At 43.2% G+C, this 9,734-nt stretch overlaps 1 long non-coding RNA gene across 1 annotated transcript; it reads left to right on the top strand.

Moving 5' to 3' along the window:
* The first annotated feature begins 3,175 nt into the window (after nt 1-3,175).
* Nucleotides 3,176-6,035, top strand: LOC309394071. Its single transcript, XR_014175691.1, has 3 exons — nt 3,176-3,356; nt 3,675-3,802; nt 5,857-6,035. It is a non-coding gene; the product is annotated as an uncharacterized lncRNA (long non-coding RNA).
* Nucleotides 6,036-9,734: the final 3,699 nt, after the last annotated feature.

Here is a 9,734-nt window from a genome sequence, read left to right as displayed (position 1 = left end):
CTGTGCAACATCGATCCTCTTTTGCCACATCTTTCACATTCATATTAACGTTATTTCCCTAAGTTTAGCATTATAATATATTGAGCATTTAAATGTTATGAAACTCTCCATTTTTCTTCTAGTAATGATATCATATTAACATTAAACACTGCTGTTCTCACCATACGCATACTAACAGTTTTCATCTTATTTACATACAGTGGGGCAAAAAAGTATTTAGTCAGCGACCAATTGTGCAAGTTCTCCCACTTAAAAAGATGAGAGAGGCCTGTAATTGGCATCATAGGTAGACCTCAACCATGAGAGACAAAATGTAAAAAAAAAGACCAAACAATCACATTGGCTGATTTGGAAATAATTTATTTGCAAATTATGCTGGAAAATAAGTATTTGGTCAGTATCAAAAGTTCATCTCAATATTTCGTTATATATCCTTTGTTGGCAATGACAGAGGTCAAACGTTTCCTGTAAGTCTTCACAAGGTTGGCACACACTGTTGCTGGTATGTTGGCCCATTCCTCCATGCAGATCTCCTCTAGAGCAGTGATGTTTTGGGGCCATTGCTGGGCAACACGGACTTTCAACTCCCTCCAAAGGTTTTCTATGGGGTTGAGATCTGGAGACTGGCTAGGCCACTCCAGGACCTTGAAATGCTTCTTACGAAGCCACTCCTTCGTTGCCCAGGCGGTATGTTTGGGATCATTGTTATATTGAAAGACCCAGCCATGTTTCATCTTCAATGCCCTTGCTGATGGAAGGAGGTTTGCACTCAAAATCTCATGATACGTGGCCCCATTCATTCTGTCTTGTACACGGATCAGTCGTCCTGGTCCCTTTGCAGAGAAACAGCCCCAAAGCATGATGTTGCCACTCCCATGCTTCACAGTAGGTATGGTGTTCTTTGGATGCAACTCAGCATTCTCTCTCCTCCAAACACGACGAGTTGTGTTTCTACCAAACAGTTCTATTTTAGTTTCATCTGATCATATGACATTCTCCCAATCCTCTTCTGGATCATCCAAATGCTCTCTAGCAAACTTCAGATGGGCCTGGACATAGACTGGCTTAAGCAGGGGGACACGTCTGGCACTGCAGGATCTGAGTCCCTGGCGGCGTAGTGTGTTACTGATGGTAGCCTTTGTTACGTTGGTCCCAGCTCTCTGCAGGTCATTCACTAGGTCCCCCCGTGTGGTCCTGGGATTTTTGCTCACCGTTCTTGTGATCATTTTGACCCCACGGGGTGAGATCTTGCGTGGAGCCCCAGATCGAGGGAGATTATCAGTGGTCTTGTATGTCTTCCATTTCCTAATTACTGCTCCCACAGTTGATTTGTTCACACCAAGCTCCTTGCCTATTGCAGATTCAGTCTTCCCAGCCTGGTGCAGGTCTACAATTTTGTTTCTGGTGTCCTTCGACAGCTCTTTGGTCTTCACCATAGTGGAGTTTGGAGCGTGACTGTTTGAGGTTGTGGACAGGTGTCTTTTATACTGATAACAAGTTCAAACAGTTGCCATTGATACAGGTAATGAGTGCAGGACAGAGGAGCCTCCTAAAGAAGAAGGTACAGGTCTGTGAGAGCCAGAAATCTTGCTTGTTTGTAGGTGACCAAATACTTATTTTCCACCATAATTTACAAATAAATCCTTTCCAAATCAGCCAATGTGATTGTTTGGTCTTTTTTTATATATATTTTGTCTCATATAGTTGAGGTCTACCTATGATGCCAATTACAGGCCTCGCTCATCTTTTTAAGTGGGAGAACTTGCACAATTAGTAGTTGACTAAATACTTTTTTGCCCCACTGTATCTAAGTTGTCTGCTTATTTTTTAGCCTTCTTCATTTCCAAACTCTTTTTTTTTATTCTCCAGCCATTGGTAAAATACTTCCCAAATCATATACTGATTTCAGTTTACTCTTTCTCCTTAATTGCTAGTATTAATCTCTTCATTTCTTCACATTCTAATATTTTCCTTATCACCTTCGCATCAATAGGAATCTCTACCCTTTTCCAATGTTGTGTAAATACAATTCTAGCTGCGGTTGATACTTGGTGTTAAGCAGGGGGGTTTTCTTGCAGACGTTTCATGACCCAACTAGGGAACATCATCACTGCTAGAAGAGACAGGGCCTGGTGTAGTGGAGGAGGAGGAGAAAATGAGATGATGAGGAGGAGGGCGAGGAGGAGGAGGGCTGCGGAGTCCTTGGTGCTCTCTGATCTGGGTGGTTTTCTTGCAGACGTTTCATGACCCAACTAGGGAACATCATCAGTACTAGGAGGGAGGGAGAGGGGTTGGTGAAGTGGAGGAGGAAAAAGGGAGGAGGAGGAATGCTGTTGGATCCTTGATTCTTTCTGATCTGGGTTATTTTCTTGCTGACGCTTCATGACCCAACTAGGGAACATAATCAGTGCTAGAAGACAGAGGGGTTAGTGGAGTGGAGGAGAAGGGGAAAGGAATGAGATGATGATGATGATGAGGAGGAGGAGGGCTGTGGAGTCCTTGATGCTCTCTGATCTGGGTTATTTTCTTGCAGACGTTTCATAACCCAACTAGGGAACATCATCAGTGCTTTGAGAAAGTGTTGGTGAAGTAGAGAAGGAGAAAAGGAAGAGGAGGAGGAAGAGGAGTGAATTCCGTCATGCTCTTCTGCTCTTCTCTTTCTTCACGAGACCCAGGCGACGCAGGAGCTCCCTTGTGGGGACTGATCTGAGTAACGCAGCCCCTTCTGATTCCCCACAGAACTACTGCCAGTCCCGTGCCCACCGTGGGCACCTGGCCTCCATCCTTGACGCAGAAGAAACAAACTACCTGGCCACCTACATCACCTCATCCCTAACTCAGGGCACTGGACCCGTTTGGATCGGATTGTTTTACAGGGGAAGGGTAAATATTTTTTTCCTTTCATTTTGGAACGTCTCTGTTTACACGTCACTTCTCCATCAAGCGGGGTGGGTGGGTGGGGGGTGGGGGGGTGTTGAGAAAGAGCAGGGCAAAGTTGACTAGTTCCCATCCCGGCTTCTTTTCTGCCACGTTGCCCATCAAGCCTTGATCCCTAATTTAGGATGAAATGGCTTCTGCAAACCCAGATTGTGGGAGGAGTCAGGAATCAGGCCCAGCATTTTGGGTGCAGAGATTTCAGGAGATTTCAAAGGTCCCAGGTCGAACAAATAAACGGAGGGATTTTCCAGGCCTTTCTGAGTTTTGCTTTGACAAATCAGGAATACGTTTGCTGCTCAGAATGTTGGTTTTGTTTCTCGAACTCTGGGCAAAACACTACGAAGGCTCCACATGCACATACAGTGGGGTAGGCTGTATAACTGCCAGGCTACAGACCAGGCTTCTTGTAGAGATAGTAGGTATGAGGAAGGAAGGAAAGAAGGGGGAGGGAGGGAGAGAGAGAGAGAGAGAAGAAAGAAGGAAGGAAGAAGGAAAGAGGGAGGGGGGAGGGAGAAAAGAAGGAAGGAAGGGAGATAGAGAAAGAGAAGAAGAAAGAAAGAAAGAAAGAAAGAGGGAGGAAGGAAGGGAGAGAGAGAGAGAGAGAGAAGGAAGAAAGAAAGAAGGAAAGAGGGAGGGAGAAAAGAAGAGAGATAGAGAAAGAGAAACTTTACAGGAAAATAAATAAATCGGATGGTGGACGGGCGATCTACCTAAAAAGAGATCCTCTTCTTTTCCAGGGTTCTCGTGAGGGCGATTGGTGGTGGATGGACGCCTACAAAATTCTTTATTCCAATTGGATGCCAGGCTACCCGACAGTTTCGTGGAACGAGTTCTGCCCCATTCTGTGCCCACTTAGTGGAGGGAGGTAAGGTGTCTCCCATAAAGATGGTGGCTTGGGAACGTCAGGTATATTTTATATATATAAAATTTATAGACCGCCCCCTCTCCCCAAAGGGACTCGGGGTGGTGTACAGACCACAGTAAAACAATATACAAACTTAGATAATTATAAATACCCATTAAAACAAATTATATGACAGGCTGTACAGTTGTAGTTAAAAATTAAAACAACCTAAAAATCTATCCGTAAACATTTAAAATTTAAAACTTAAAATACAGGCTAGAGGGACACAAAAGCTACAGTTAGGCCAGGCCAGCTAAGTTAAACAGGTGGGTCTTAAGTTTTTTCCGGAAGGAGCGGAGATTGGTGGTTGTTCTGATGTCGGGGGGGAGGTCATTCCAGAGGGTCGGGCCCATCACAGAGAAGGCCCTACTCCTGGGCGTCGCCTGCTGGCACTGCCTAGTGGACGGCACCCAGAGGAGTCCCTCTCTGTGAGAGCGAATCGGTCGCAACTCGCAGGGATGTATGGGGCAGGATGCGATCCCGCAGGTAGCTAGGTCCTGTGCCATGGAGCACTTTAAAGGTGATAGTCAACACCTTGAAACGCACCCGAAAAGCCACAGGTAGCCAGTGCAGCCCGCGCAGGAGAGGTGTTACATGGGAGTATCTGGTACCTCCCATAATTGCCCGCGCGGCCGCGTTCTGGACCAACTGCAGCCTTCGGGTGCATCTCAAGGGAAGCCCCATGTAGAGAGCATTGCAATAGTCCAGTCGGGACGTCACCAGTGCATGGGTAACTGTGCGCAGGGCGCCCCGGTCCAATAGGGGGCGCAATTGGTGCACCAAGCGAACCTGGTGGAACGCCCCCCTTGCCACGGCCGTCACATGGTCATCCATGGACAGCCGGGCATCCAGGAGGACGCCCAAATTGCGCGCCCGCTCCACGGGGGCCAGCTGTTCGCCCCCGATGGCCAGTGATGGAACCCACTGGTTGAACCGGGGCGCCGGTAACCACAGCCACTCCGTCTTGGAGGGGTTGAGTTTGAGTCTGTTACTTCCCATCTGTTACTGCTTGTCAGAAGGTCGCAAAAGGATCACGTGAGCCCAGGACTCTGCAGCCGTCATAAAGGTGAGTCAGCCGTCAAGCGCCTGACTTTTGATCGTGTGACCGTGGGGATGCTGCCACGGTCGTAAGTCTGAAAAAATGGTCGTTACATTTTTCAGTGCCGTTATAACTTTGAACGGGGAAGCCAGATTCATTTAACAATCCTGTCCCTAGTTTAACAACTGCAATGATTCACTTAACAACGGTGGCAAGAGAGGTCGTAAAATGGGGCCAAACTCACTTAACAAACGTTTCAGTTAGCCACAGAAATTTTGGGCTCAGTTGTGGTTGTAAGTCAAGGACTACCTGTATATAAAAATCTTGGTTAGGTCCCCTCCCTTCCTAATTCTCTTAATTTGACTTTTGGCATTTAAGACTTCTCCACTCCAGGATTCTGATAAGGAATAGAATAGTATGGAATAGAATAGAATAGGAATATAGAGAACAGAATAAAATTGAGAATAGAATTCAGAACAGAACAAAATATAGAAATAGGAATAGAAAATAGGAATAGAAAAGAAAATAGAAATAGAAGAGAAGAGAAAATAGGAGTAGTATAACTACACAAGAGTAGACTAGAAAAGAGAAAAGAAGAATAGAATAGAAAAGAGAATAGAAAAGAGAAAAGAGAATAGAATAATAAAATATAGAATAGAATAGAAAAAAGGAATAGAATAGAATAGAATAGAAGAATTAAAACTAGACTAGAATAGGCTAGAATAGAATAGAATAGAATAATAGAACAGGACAGAACAGAATAGAATAATTAAGACTAGACTAGACTGGACTAGAATAATTTTATTGTCATGTCAAATGCACGCTAATCAACATGCATTAAAACGAAATTTCATTGCATACAGCTCTCACAGGGTCACCACCTCCAATGTACAATATGCACTACATAAACAATCTTAGTAGGCCAGTTTCCCTAAGCTGCAGGTGCCAAAAATTCCCCCTTTTCTGTGCCTTTCAGGATATAAATTCTGGAAAGAAATTGAATGCGAAACAAGGTTTGCTTACCTCTGCAAATATGAGCTGAAGTACCAACGTCGCTGATCCTTCTCAAATCCCGGAGGTCTTGGAAGCCTCAATTGAGACGGAACGGGGCAACTCGCCACGGCCAATTTGCTGCAGGAGAATTCAGCAATTCAATTTAGCGATTTAAAACAATTAAATAAAATATTTTAATTGTGGTCATTTGCGTTTTGTTCCCTTAATGCTTCAGTACTAGTGTAACTCTTGTTCTCTGGTCAGTTGGCCAGGGCAAGTTGGCTGCAGAACAGAATAACAGAGTTGGAAGGGACCTTGGAGGTCTTCTAGTCCAACCCCCTGCTCAGGCAGGAGACCCTACACCGTTTCAGGCAAATGTTGTCCAATCTCTTCCTGAAAGCCTCCAGTGATGAAGCACCCACAGCTTCTGGAGGCAACTTCTGTTCCTCTGATTAATTGTTCTCAGTGCCAGGACATTTCTCCTTAATTCCAGGTTTCTTCTCTCCTTGGTTAGTTTCCACCCATTGCTTCTTGTCCTGCCTTCAGGTGCTTTGGAAAATAGCTTGACCCCTTCTTCTTTGTGGCAGCCCCTGAGATATTGGAAGACTGCTATCATGTCTCCCCTAGTCCCTCTCTTCATTAAACTAGAAGTTGGCTGGGAATGTCCTTGGTTCTCAGGAGAAAGTATCTTGTTTTGGCTACAAACCCCAACTATTCCCACCTCCTGATCTCCCAGCTCCAGTGTGCCAGCACTGAAGCATCAAAATGGCCTTAATCAGGTCAGCTTCAGGGCTGACAGCCCCCCCCCCCTTTAATTGAAAAGGAATTCCTGCAAAAAGAAAAAAAACTGTAAAGACGTTACCCAAGGCTCAGTGTAACCTCTCCTTCCTCCCCCTGGGGCCCCTTAGGTTTTTGGGAGTACTCGTCATGAAACTGTTTCACCAGTTTCCTTTACATCAAATTGCTGCAGAAAATGACAGGCTTTAGACTTCTCAGGATACAGGAGGAGTTTATTTGGCCACCAGGTTCAGAATGTTAGCCCATGGCTAACATTGCAAATTCTGAACAACCTTCATTATCGAAGCACGTGGAAATACTTAACTCATTTCTTATTGGTTATTTTGGGGGGAAAGCCTTGTAAGGAGATGGGGGTCTTACTTCTCCTTTTGTTACAGGTATGGAGTACGTGCCATTAACGAACTTTAATTGAACCTTGTGGTTTTGGACTTTTGACATAGGGACATTTGCTGGAACATGTTGTGGTTGAAGGCTGATGACATTTCCCTGTCCCTTTAAGCAAGCTTCTAACTGTCGCTTTTATGCCACATCTTCATTCTTATATTTTAATCCATATTTTATTCTACTTTACCATGACACCCATCTTAAAGCATTCCTGCTGGGGAATTCTGGGAGTTGAAGTACACATCACTTATAGTTGCTGAGGATCAGAATACAAGCTAGTGCCTAACAAGCTAGAAAAATGTGGGATAGGCAGCATCACCACCAGATGGATTTGTAACTGTCTGACTGTACTCAATGAGTAGTCCTTAATGGTTCTACATCTACCCGGAGGGAAGTAAGCAGTGGGGTACCACAAGGTTCCCTCTTAGGCCCAGGACTCTTCAGTATCTTCATAAATGACTTAGATGAGGGAATAGAAGAGGAACTCATCAAGTTTGCAGATGACCCTACGTTGGCAGGAAGAGCCAACACCCCGGAAGACAAGATCAGGATCCAAAAAGATCTTGATAGACTTGAACAAGGGGCCCTATCCAACACGATGCAATTTCATGTGGAGAAAAGCAGGGTTTTACACCTAGGTAAAACAAAAACACCCCCCCCCAAAAGCTAGCAAGTACAAATTAGGCAAAGTACAAAGTGGTCTGCAAATTCCATGACAAATATACCATGTTGGAAATGTAATCGAGGACCGGCACATACTACCACATGTGGTGGACATGTTCAAACACAAAAAAAATGTGGACGAAAATGCACACATGGTTAGAAAAAAAGTTTAAAAAGCATACAGATTATAAGCTAGAATTATTTTTTTTCTCCATTCAAGGTTTTTTATTTTTTAATACAAATTATCCATATTATAGGAACAAAGAGCTGCCTGGGTCTTTTTTACATCCTCTCAATTCCATGGTCCTTTTTACATCATAGTTTTGTTTTCACTTTCAGCCAAATTATTCTCTTCCATTATTTTCCATCTTTATAGTTATTTTTTTCTTAATACATAAACAATATCTTCAATTGTCCCTTCAAAGTTACACCTAATTTTCCTTTCTTATTTTCTTCCTTGGTGTCTTTTGCTATAAACAGCATACGTCCTCCAATTCAATTTAAGCCTAGAGAGCATTTCTTTCAAGTTTTTTCTACCATGAACTATATACTATCATTTCTTTATGTCTTAATTAATTACATAACAATTGTCAGGGGAAATTTCACCCTGAGCTAATGAGGTGTAGACCGACGGCTTTCCTAAAAAGTATATCTTCAGAAAAAGCGAAAGTAAGACCCGATAACAAGTTCTAATTAAAACAAGCTTTAATATGAAAATAAAATGAAAATAAGAAAATAAATCTAATTGTTACATTTTGGCAAGAGCAATTGTCGCCCACCTTCTTGGCAGACGAACAGAAGAACAAAAGTAAAGAAGTCTCTGGAATGTGTGATGTATTAAGAAACGTGCTAAGAAGCATGCGCAGTAAATCATTGCTGATAATGATTTATGACCTGCGCAGTAACTCTTCAGTTCAGCTAGCAAACAATTAACGCAGTGACAACAATAACAATCTTACTACTATTCTCTTTAGTCTACTGATGTAACTCTTTCCCCCTTTCTTCCTCTTTTAACCATTTTCTCTTGGGCTCCCAAAAATCCCAGTTTTAATTATTTTCCTTCTTCTCCCCCATTCCCCCAACTTCTTCTTTTTCTTTTCCCTATTTTTGTGGTTATTGCATCTTTTCTTCAGTGTGTTTACTTTGATTATTCTAGTAACTTTCCCCAGAGTTTTCCTTATTCTCCTCCTTTCCTTACTATTTTGTGGTTTCTGTTTTGGGGAGATCTCCCCTGTTAAAGTACTTTGAGCACTTTGCATGTGAATAATGATGTAAGTAGTTTCCACCAAAGTCCACTTCCACCAGCAGGAACTCATTCAAACCTGATTGGTCAAAGGCCCTGCCGGAGCCCTGCTGCCAGACGGAGAGGGCTTTTGCTGGATTCTAGTGGCTAATAAAGAGCTGTGGTTACTGAAGCCTGAGTCTGCCTCGTCCGTTCCCACGATCCAACATCCCCCTTTGGTTACTTTCGGAATTATTTTTGTTAGGCATAATGCCAGAAGAATATGAGGAAGGGGATATATATTTAATATTACGTGTCTTGACAGCAGCAAGAATAGTATTATGCACAGCACTGGAAAAATGAGGAAACACTTACAGAAGAAGCAATAATAATAATAATAAAAATAGATTGTGCAGAAATGGACAGACCGACACAGCCTGTTTTTGAACATGGGACTTCTTTTGCAAATGGTTGGACCACAGAGGTGGAAAGTAGGATCTGGAAAAGTAGTATTCTATAAGCAAATTAAGCCAGGCAACACGCTGTTCACCTAGCACTTGCGTGTGTAAAGAGAAAATGTATAAATAAATAAATAAATAAAAATCCCAACAAACCCCATTGAAACATTTCCAACTTTTAACCTTCTCTCTTTTCTCTTCCAGCCAAACTGTCCCTTTGAGAAGACTGTTAGGAACATGTCCTTCAAAAGCCAGCAGGAACAAAGACACCACCCATCTATTCCACCCACCTTGCCTAGCAATGCCTTACTAATTAGTTTCTCAGAAAGGACTCTG

This window comes from Natrix helvetica (assembly GCF_964273705.1).
Source record: "Natrix helvetica genome assembly, chromosome: 6".
NCBI lineage: Eukaryota > Metazoa > Chordata > Lepidosauria > Squamata > Natricidae > Natrix > Natrix helvetica.
This window is presented reverse-complemented; position numbering and strand designations above follow the sequence as displayed.